Here is an 8,830-nt window from a genome sequence, read left to right as displayed (position 1 = left end):
CATACATTTATACAGAGCGGGTTCCGGGAGAGGGTGGTTAGTACACGGGGCGGTAGTTGATCGGTCAGGGGCGGGTAATGATTTCTGATAAGGCTGCACCTTGGCACCGGCAAGATTGTTAGGACGGAAGAGAAAAGCACCATGTTTTAGGGAGTGCCTCCTTTGGGGTCTTCTATGGGGCCTTACAGTTAGCAATATTTAAATGCTGGAATAAAGTCAGTAAACCTCTGGGTACGTGATAAAGAATGGGAGGAACAAAAACAAAGATAATTTCTTAATATGTGTATAGTATATATACATAGAAATATGCTCTTAACGCAACAGGGAGAACAATTACAATCCTCGTTTCTGTAACTGGTCACGTGGTTGAAGCTGGTATTGATAACTACCCGTTCTGTATTCCCTTTGCCTTCAGTGAGCACCTCAGCGGGTCGTGGTTCTTTACCTGGCAGAGTGACCCAACTCTTTATCCCTGAAGAGTCTGGGCCATTTGTAGTCTTGCCTGGATTTGGTTGTTGTAATTTTCCATTGGCTTTGATCACAGGGCATGGTAGTACTAAGAGACATCCTAAGGGATCTCATGTATTCCAGACATAATCTTCCTCACCTCCATTGTGGAGTAGTGTCCAACTGTCCCTTGGTGGTCTGGGTCAATCACCCCAGCTGACACCATAACTCCTTTCTTAGCCTGTTGATTCAGGGGCATGAGGAGCCCAAAGTGGCAGGTGGCAGCCTTAACTTCTAGTTCAGGGGGGTCATTTTTGTGTTTCCTGATGGAAGCATTCCTCCCTCTGAAACCAACACCCCTAGGACAGCAGAGCATAAAGTTGTGGGGACAGGAAGCAAAATTTTGCTAGTGGGTTACCGGGGTAATGATAAGTGGTGCCACTTCTGTTTCCACCCCCTGATTCCTGGACCCATGAATCCTGGCTATGGGAGACAGAGTACCATATATTGGGCCCTCATTTAGACCATATACAGCCTTCTGGAGAACTTTGCCCCAGCCCTGAAGGGTATCGTCATCTAGTTGGGTAACTGTGACTCCAAAAGTCCGTCCCACCGTTCTATCAGACCGGCTGCTTCAGGATGGTGGGAACATGGTAAGACCAGTGAATTCCATGAGCATGAGCCCATTGCCGCACTTCTTTAGCTNGGGGAATGGTTCCATATCAGGGGCTCAGTGTTGGTCTCTGCTGCTGGCAGATTGGGCACTCAGTGGTTGCCATAGCCAGGTCAACCTTGGTGAGCAGAAGTCCATGTTGGAGCTGAGCCCATGCATAACCACCATCCCTGCCACCATGGCCATTTTGCTCATGAGCCCACTGGGCAATGACACAGTGACTGGAGAAAGAGGCTGACTAGTACCCACAGAGTGGGTCATCCTGTCCACCTGATTACTAAAGTCCTTTTCTGCTGAGGTTACTCCTTGATGGGCATTCACATGGGAAACAAATATCTTCACATCCTTTGCCCACTCAGAGAAGTCTATCCACATACCTCTTCCCCAAATTTCCTTCTCACCAATTTTCCAATCATGTTCCTTCCATGTCCCTAACCATCCAGCCAAACCATTGGCTGCCGCCCATGAATCAGTATATAATTGCACATCTGGCCATTTCTCCTTCCAGGCAGAGTGCACAACCAGGTGTACTGCCTGAAGTTCTGCCCATTGAGAAGATTTCCCATCACCACTGTCCTTCGGGGGTGTCCCAGAAAAGTGGCACAGTGCCGCAGCTGTCCACTTCCGGGTGGTGCCAGCATATCGTGAAGAACCATCTGTAAACCAGGCTCTAGCCTTTCTTCCTCTGTCAGCTGATCACAGGGAGCTCCCCATGATGCCACAGGTGCAGGCTGGGGAAGAGAAGGCAGCGTAGGCAGGAGTAGGAACCATGGGCATTTGGGCCACTTCCTCATGTAACTTACTTGTGCCTTCAGGACCCGTTCAGGCCTGATCATGTATATATTTCCATTTTAATGATTGAGTGTGGCTGTGCATGCTGAGCCTTATGACTTGCTGGGTCAGATAACACCCAGTTCATGATGGCAGCTCAGGTCACATGGTAACTTGGTGGCCCACAGCAAGTGTTCAGTTTCTACCAAGGCCCAGTAGCAGACCAACAGCTGTTTCTCAAATTGAGAGCAGTTATTTGCAGATGATGGCAGGGCCTTGCTCCAAAATCCTAAGGGTCTCCACTGTGATTTACCTGTAGGGGCCTGCCAAAGGCTCCATACTGCATCCCTATCTGCCACTGATACCTCAAGGACCATTGGGTCTGCTGGATCATATGGCCCAAGGGGCAGAGCAGCTTGCACAGCAGCCTGGACCTGTTGCAGGGCCTTCTCCTGATCTGGGCCCCACTCAAATCTAGCAGCCTTTCGTGTCACTCTGTAGGTGGGCTGGAGTAACACACCCAAGTGAGGAATGTGTTGCCCCCAAAATCTAAAAAGGCCCACTAGGTGTTGTGCCTCTTTCTTGGTGGTAGGAGGGGACAGATGCAACAACTCATCCTTCACCTTAGAAGGGATAGCTCAACATGCTCCACACCATTGAATGCCTGGAAATTTAACTGAGGTAGGAGGCCCCTGTATTTTAGTCGGATTTATTTCCCATCCTCTGACACACGAATGTCTTACCAGTAAGTCCAGAGCAGTTGCTACTCCATGCTCACTGGGTCCAATCAGCATATCAGTGTAATGGACCAGCATAATGTCTTGTGGAAGAGAAAGGTCATCAAGATCCTTGTGAACTAAATTGTAACATACGGCTGAAGAGGTAAACCCTTGATATGCTGGCCTTGCCAGCTGAAAGCAAACTGCTTCTGGTGGGTCTCATAGACAAGGATGGAGAATAAGGCATTTTCCAGATCAACAGCTGCATACCAGGTACCTTGAGATGTGTTAATTTGTTCAAGCAATGAAACCACATCTGGTACAGCAGCTGCAATTAGAGTCACCACTTGGTTAAGCTTACGATAATCCGCTGTCATCCTCCAAGATCCATCTGTCTTCTTCACGGGCCAAATAGGAGAGTTGAATGGGGATGTGATGGGAATCACCACCCTTGCGTCTTTCAAGTCCTTGATAGTAGCACTAATCTCTGCAGTCCCTCCAGAGATGTGGTATTGTTTTTGATTTACTATTTTCCTAGGTAGAGGCATTTCTAATGGCTTCCATTTGGCCTTTCCCACCATAATTGTCCTCACTCCACAGGTCAGAAAACCAATTTTGGGATTCTGCCAGCTGCTAAGTATGTCTATTCCAATTACGCATTCTGGAACTGGGGAAATANTAGGAGAGTTGAATGGGGATGTGATGGGAATCACCACCCTTGCGTCTTTCAAGTCCTTGATAGTAGCACTAATCTCTGCAGTCCCTCCAGAGATGTGGTATTGTTTTTGATTTACTATTTTCCTAGGTAGAGGCATTTCTAATGGCTTCCATTTGGCCTTTCCCACCATAATTGTCCTCACTCCACAGATCAGAAAACCAATTTTGGGATTCTGCCAGCTGCTAAGTATGTCTATTCCAATTATGCATTCTGGAACTGGGGAAATAACCACAGGAGGGGTTCAGGGACCCACTGGACCCACAGTGAGTCAGACCTTGGCAAAGACTTAACTAATCACTTGACACCAAAAGCCCCTATTCTAACTGGAGGGCCACTGTGATGCTTTGGGTGTCCTGGAATCAACGTCAATTCAGATCCAGTGTCCAGTGGTACCCAAAAGGTCTGATTATTTCCCTTTCCCCAATGCACAGTTACTCTGCCAAAAGGCCACAGGTCTCCTTGGGGAAGGACGGGAGAAAGATTAATAGTATAAATTGTTGGTAGTGTATGAGGGCCATTCCTCAAGGGGACCTAGCCACCCCTTCATTCAAGGGGTTCAGGGTCTGTAAACTGGCTCAAGTCTGGAAATTGATTGAGGGGCCATGACTATCCGTTTTTATGATTCAAGTTAGACTTTTGTTCACTTGACCTAGAAGTTTTCTGCTTATACAGATCAAGTAAGAATTTAGTAGGCTTCCTGTCTATTTGACTTACAGGAACACCATGCGTAACTAAACAATGCCATAGATCTATCTGAGACAGACCATTCTGATTATTGCTTTGCCTCTGCTATCCATTATGGTAACTATGCTCACCTTGCCTTTGTCGGTCGAGTGCTGCCACTTGGCCCCTGCCATCCTGAGATCCAATTAGTCCCAGTGGATTTAAGTCTTCCGATTACCTGACTGTGGTTTCCACTGTACGTTCCAGTCTATAGAGAAGAGCATTCACAGAGCTCTTCAGCGATTCTGGGGCTCCCCTCACAAATCTATCTCTCAAGGTATCAGTATAAGTTATGTCTTCTGGAGCATCCCAGTGTGGGTGAGTAGGTTTAACGTGACAAATCCACTCCAGCATTCCGATCTCCCTGAGCATTTGACTCCCTTCCTCTACAGTTAACCAAGGGATACCTGGCATCTCTAACTCACTCACAGTGGGCCAGCTTTTGATCCATATTTCAGCCAACCTGTCTGATTATTTCCCTTTCCCCAATGCACAGTTACTCTGCCAAAAGGCCACAGGTCTCCTTGGGGAAGGATGGGAGAAAGATTAATAGTATAAATTGTTGGTAGTGTATGAGGGCCATTCCTCAAGGGGACCTGGCCACCCCTTCATTCAAGGGGTTCAGGGTCTGTAAACTGGCTCAAGTCTGGAAATTGATTGAGGGGCCGTGACTATCCGTTTTTATGATTCAAGTTAGACTTTTGTTAACTTGACCTAGAAGTTTTCTGCTTATACAGATCAAGTAAGAATTTAGTAGGCTTCCTGTCTATTTGACTTACAGGAACACCATGAGTAACTAAACAATGCCATAGATCTACCTGAGACAGACCATTCTGATTATTGCTTTGCCTCTGCTATCCATTATGGTAACTATGTTCACCTTGCCTTTGTTGGTCGAGTGCTGCCACTTGGCCCCTGCCATCCTGAGATCCAATTAGTCCCAGTGGATTTAAGTCTTCTGATTACCTGACTGTGGTTTCCACTGTACGTTCCGGTCTATAGAGAAGAGCATTCACAGAGCTCTTCAGCGATTCTGGGGCTCCCCTCACAAATCTAACTCTCAAGGTATCAGTAAAAGTTATGTCTTCTGGAGCATCCCAGTGTGGGTGAGTAGGTTTAACGTGACAAATCCACTCCATCATTCCGATCTCCCTGAGCATATGACTCCCTTCCTCTACAGTTAACCAAGGGAGATCTGGCATCTCTAACTCACTCACAGTGGGTCAGCTTTTGATCCATATTTCAGCCAACCAACCAACCAACCAGACTGTTAGCACCTTTCCTAACTTCCCGAGCTGCAACATTAAATGCAGAATCTCTGCTTAGTGGACCCAGATCAATAAATTCAGCCTGATCCAATTTTATGTTCCTTCCACCATTATCCCACACCCTTAATATCCATTCCCATGCGTATTCTCCCGGTTTCTGCTTGTATGAGGCAGAAAATTCATTTAGTTCTTTTGGAGGGTAATGCACCTCCTCAAGGGTCACACTTTGTGCTTCACCTTGGGGGGCCTGGTGGCCTTTGAGTCTAGTTACAGGTGTAGAATCAGACAGGTGGGTCCTGAGGAGGATCAGCATTGTCCTGCTCAGTCACTGCCTCGGGGAAGCCATCGCTATTTCCTTAGGCCATGCAGAGTTCATCCCTTCAGAAAGAGCTTGGAAAAGCCACTGTCCCTGGGGATGAGGGTTGGGAGTTCGTTTCTGGTGAACAAGCCTCAATGCAATTTAGGGGTTCCACATCCTCAGCATCATCAGGGTCTTCCCACACGTCCCCATCCCAACTTGCGGGATCCCATTCTTTCCCAACCAGTGCCCTCACTTTAGCAGGAGATACCCTGCAAGGCTGATGATTCAGCTGCTGCTGTAGTTCAGCCAATCTTATGATGAGGGCTTGTGTTTGATTTTTCTGCAATTTCAGCCTTTTGGGTACTGGACAGAAGACTCTGGCCTAGAGCACACCTAGAAACTTTCAGGTCATCAATGTAGTGCTTGAGCCGAGAAATCACTTCACTGAGCTCCTCCTTTTCTTTCTTCAGTTTGTTCAGGAATGCCAGGAGCAACCAGCCAACGTCATCATAGTCCTCGGATTTCCACAAATACTCAAAAGTAGTATGTATAGAGTCACCGAATCCCTTGCCTTTTATAAGCGGTGAATCAGGAGCATCAAATGGATTTATCTTGCACATCTCTTTAAACAATTCATGCCCTGGACTATCAGTGCTCTCTGTATTATTAGATGCTGAGCTGTTAGCATTTTCAGGTCTAAAGCCCTGAAACTAATTGAAGAAATTCATCCTTAAGATTCTGTTTCTCTAGAACCACTCCTGGTACCAAAATCTGTATTAGTCAGGTTTCTCCAGAGAGACTGAACCAATAGGATATGTTATAAATATATGAGAGGGATTTATTAGGGGAATTAGTTTGCATGATTATGAAGAAAAGTCCCACAATAGGCCGTCTGTAAACTGGATGCTGGTAGCGTGGCTCAGTCCAAGTCCGAAGGCTTCAAAAACAGGGAATCCGATGGTGTCCTTGGTATAAATCCTGAAACCCCAAAGCTGAAGAGTCTCTGTTGTCCATGGACAGGACAGAAGAATGTATCACAGCTCCAGCAAATAGAGAGATTCACCTTTTTTTCTCTGTCTTTTGTTCTCCCAGCAGATTGGATGGTACCTGCCGCCCTTGAGGATGGGTCTTTCCCACCCAGTCCATTCAGACTCTCATACTAATCTCTGCTAGAATCACCCTCATGGACACACCTAAAAAGATTGCTTTATCAGGTTTCTCAGCTTCCTTAATCTAATCCAGCTGACACCTAGAATTAACCTTCACACCTACTTAAAGCCCACAATAATCTTACAAAAAAAAGTTTTATTATTATCCAAATTTTTCAAGTGATGAATCAGTCAGTACCCACTAATCTAGTTAATGTGTTCAAGTTCACATGGCTGGGAAGTGTCAGAGACTGGATTCAAACCCAGGCAGCTGGCTTCACAGCAAGCCCCTCACAGGGTGCTGTGCTAGCTACCTCTGCTCTACACTCGATGATGGTGTTGAACTTGGAGACCCCCTACCCCCATTATACCGGGAGCAGGTTCTAGCCCATCCATGGAGGCCCAAACATAACCAGTCACTAAGCTGGGAAAAAGTTGGAGCATGTCGAGCTCACAGTGGCCTTGGTGTTTGTACTAAGTGCTGTTCGTTGCTACACTTGGAGGCATCCTTGGATTTGGGAGTTATTTCTTGCTTACTTCAGGGTGTTTATCTAGTTTAGGATAGGCCTGGGGAAAAGGAAAGACACTTGTCTGTAATGAGCCAACACAGGGGGGTGACCGAAGGGCTCTAGGCCTGGCCAAATCCGGGGTGCTCATGGCTTCTAACATTTGTGTGTTGATTCACAGTTGACAAGTAAATCCTATCTCACTTCATAATTATCATTGCTATCGTGATGATTAATTTTATGTGTCAAGTTGACTGGGCTAAGAGATGCCCAGATAACTGGTGAAACATTATCTCTGGATATGTCTGTGAGAACGTTTCCAGAAGAGATTAGCACTGGAATCAGTAGCCTGAGTAAAGAAGATAGAACAAAAAGGCCAAGGAAGGGTGGATTCTCTTTCTCTGTTTGGCTGGGACAGCCATATTCTCCTGTCCCCAGACATCAGGACTCCTGGTTCTCAGGCCTTTGGACTCCAGGGCTGACACCAGCAGCTCCCGAGTCTCTCAGGCTTTTAGATTCAGTCTAGGAGGTACACTATTGGCTACCCTGGTTGTTAGGTTTTTAGATTCAGAACTAAATGACACCACTGGCTTTCCAGTTCTCCAGCTTGCAGAGGGCACATGGTAGAACTTCTCAGCCTCCATAATCACATGAGCCAGTTTCCATGATCTATCTGTCTATCTGTCTCTCTCTCTCCCATTGGTTCTGTTTTTCCAGAAAGGCCTAATACAGTTATCATACAAAAAGATTCGTTAACATCTAGATGCCCTGTACATATGCTATGCCAAGTGTAGCACAAAGCTTTCCAGAGGGATAAGAAACCCTGACGTACCCTTGAGTACACCACAGTTGACTCTAGAAATCCTGCTGGACTTGGGGAGTCTTGGCTTATAGTGGTTTCCTAATTTACAGTGTGAACGTACCTAAAACCTTTGCAATGTGCACTTAAAGAGTTACAGAGTGCAAGGGACAAGCTGTTCTGTTTGCGCAGTTGTTTAAGTGGAAACACAAACTTTTGATGCTACTAATCAAAAGCTACTTTTATTCTGATTTGTTGGCGCCTACGATGAACCAGTGCTGGGCGTTGGTGTCATTTCCCTGAATCCATGGAGCCACCCCTGTGAGGCAGGAAAGAGGTGCTTGGATCGTGAGGACGCAGACCAAGGGCCTCCGGGTGACGCTTTATTCTGATTTGTTGGCGCCTACGATGAACCAGTGCTGGGCGTTGGTGTCATTTCCCTGAATCCATGGAGCCACCGCTGTGAGGCAGGAAAGAGGTGCTTGGATCGTGAGGACGCAGACCAAGGGCCTCCGGGTGACGTGCGGGCGGGAGGGTGGGCAGGCCGCGCGGGGCCCAGAGCCCGAGCAGTGAGCTGCGAGCGCGGGGCTGCGACTGCACGCGAGGGGAGGCAGAAATGCTCCGTCAGTAGAGTCTGTAGACCTACTGGTGGGTGCAAAGCTTCCTGGTAACGTTCCTCCTCCCCTAACCCAGAGAAGGTGGTGCCGGCCTGTGCTGCCACGGCGCCCCCGGGTCCCCGCGTGCTGGCTCCCCGCTA

This window comes from Galeopterus variegatus, unplaced genomic scaffold (assembly GCF_000696425.1).
Source record: "Galeopterus variegatus unplaced genomic scaffold, G_variegatus-3.0.2 Scaffold2027, whole genome shotgun sequence".
NCBI classification, from domain to species: domain Eukaryota; kingdom Metazoa; phylum Chordata; class Mammalia; order Dermoptera; family Cynocephalidae; genus Galeopterus; species Galeopterus variegatus.
Note: the sequence above shows the minus strand (reverse complement) of the source record.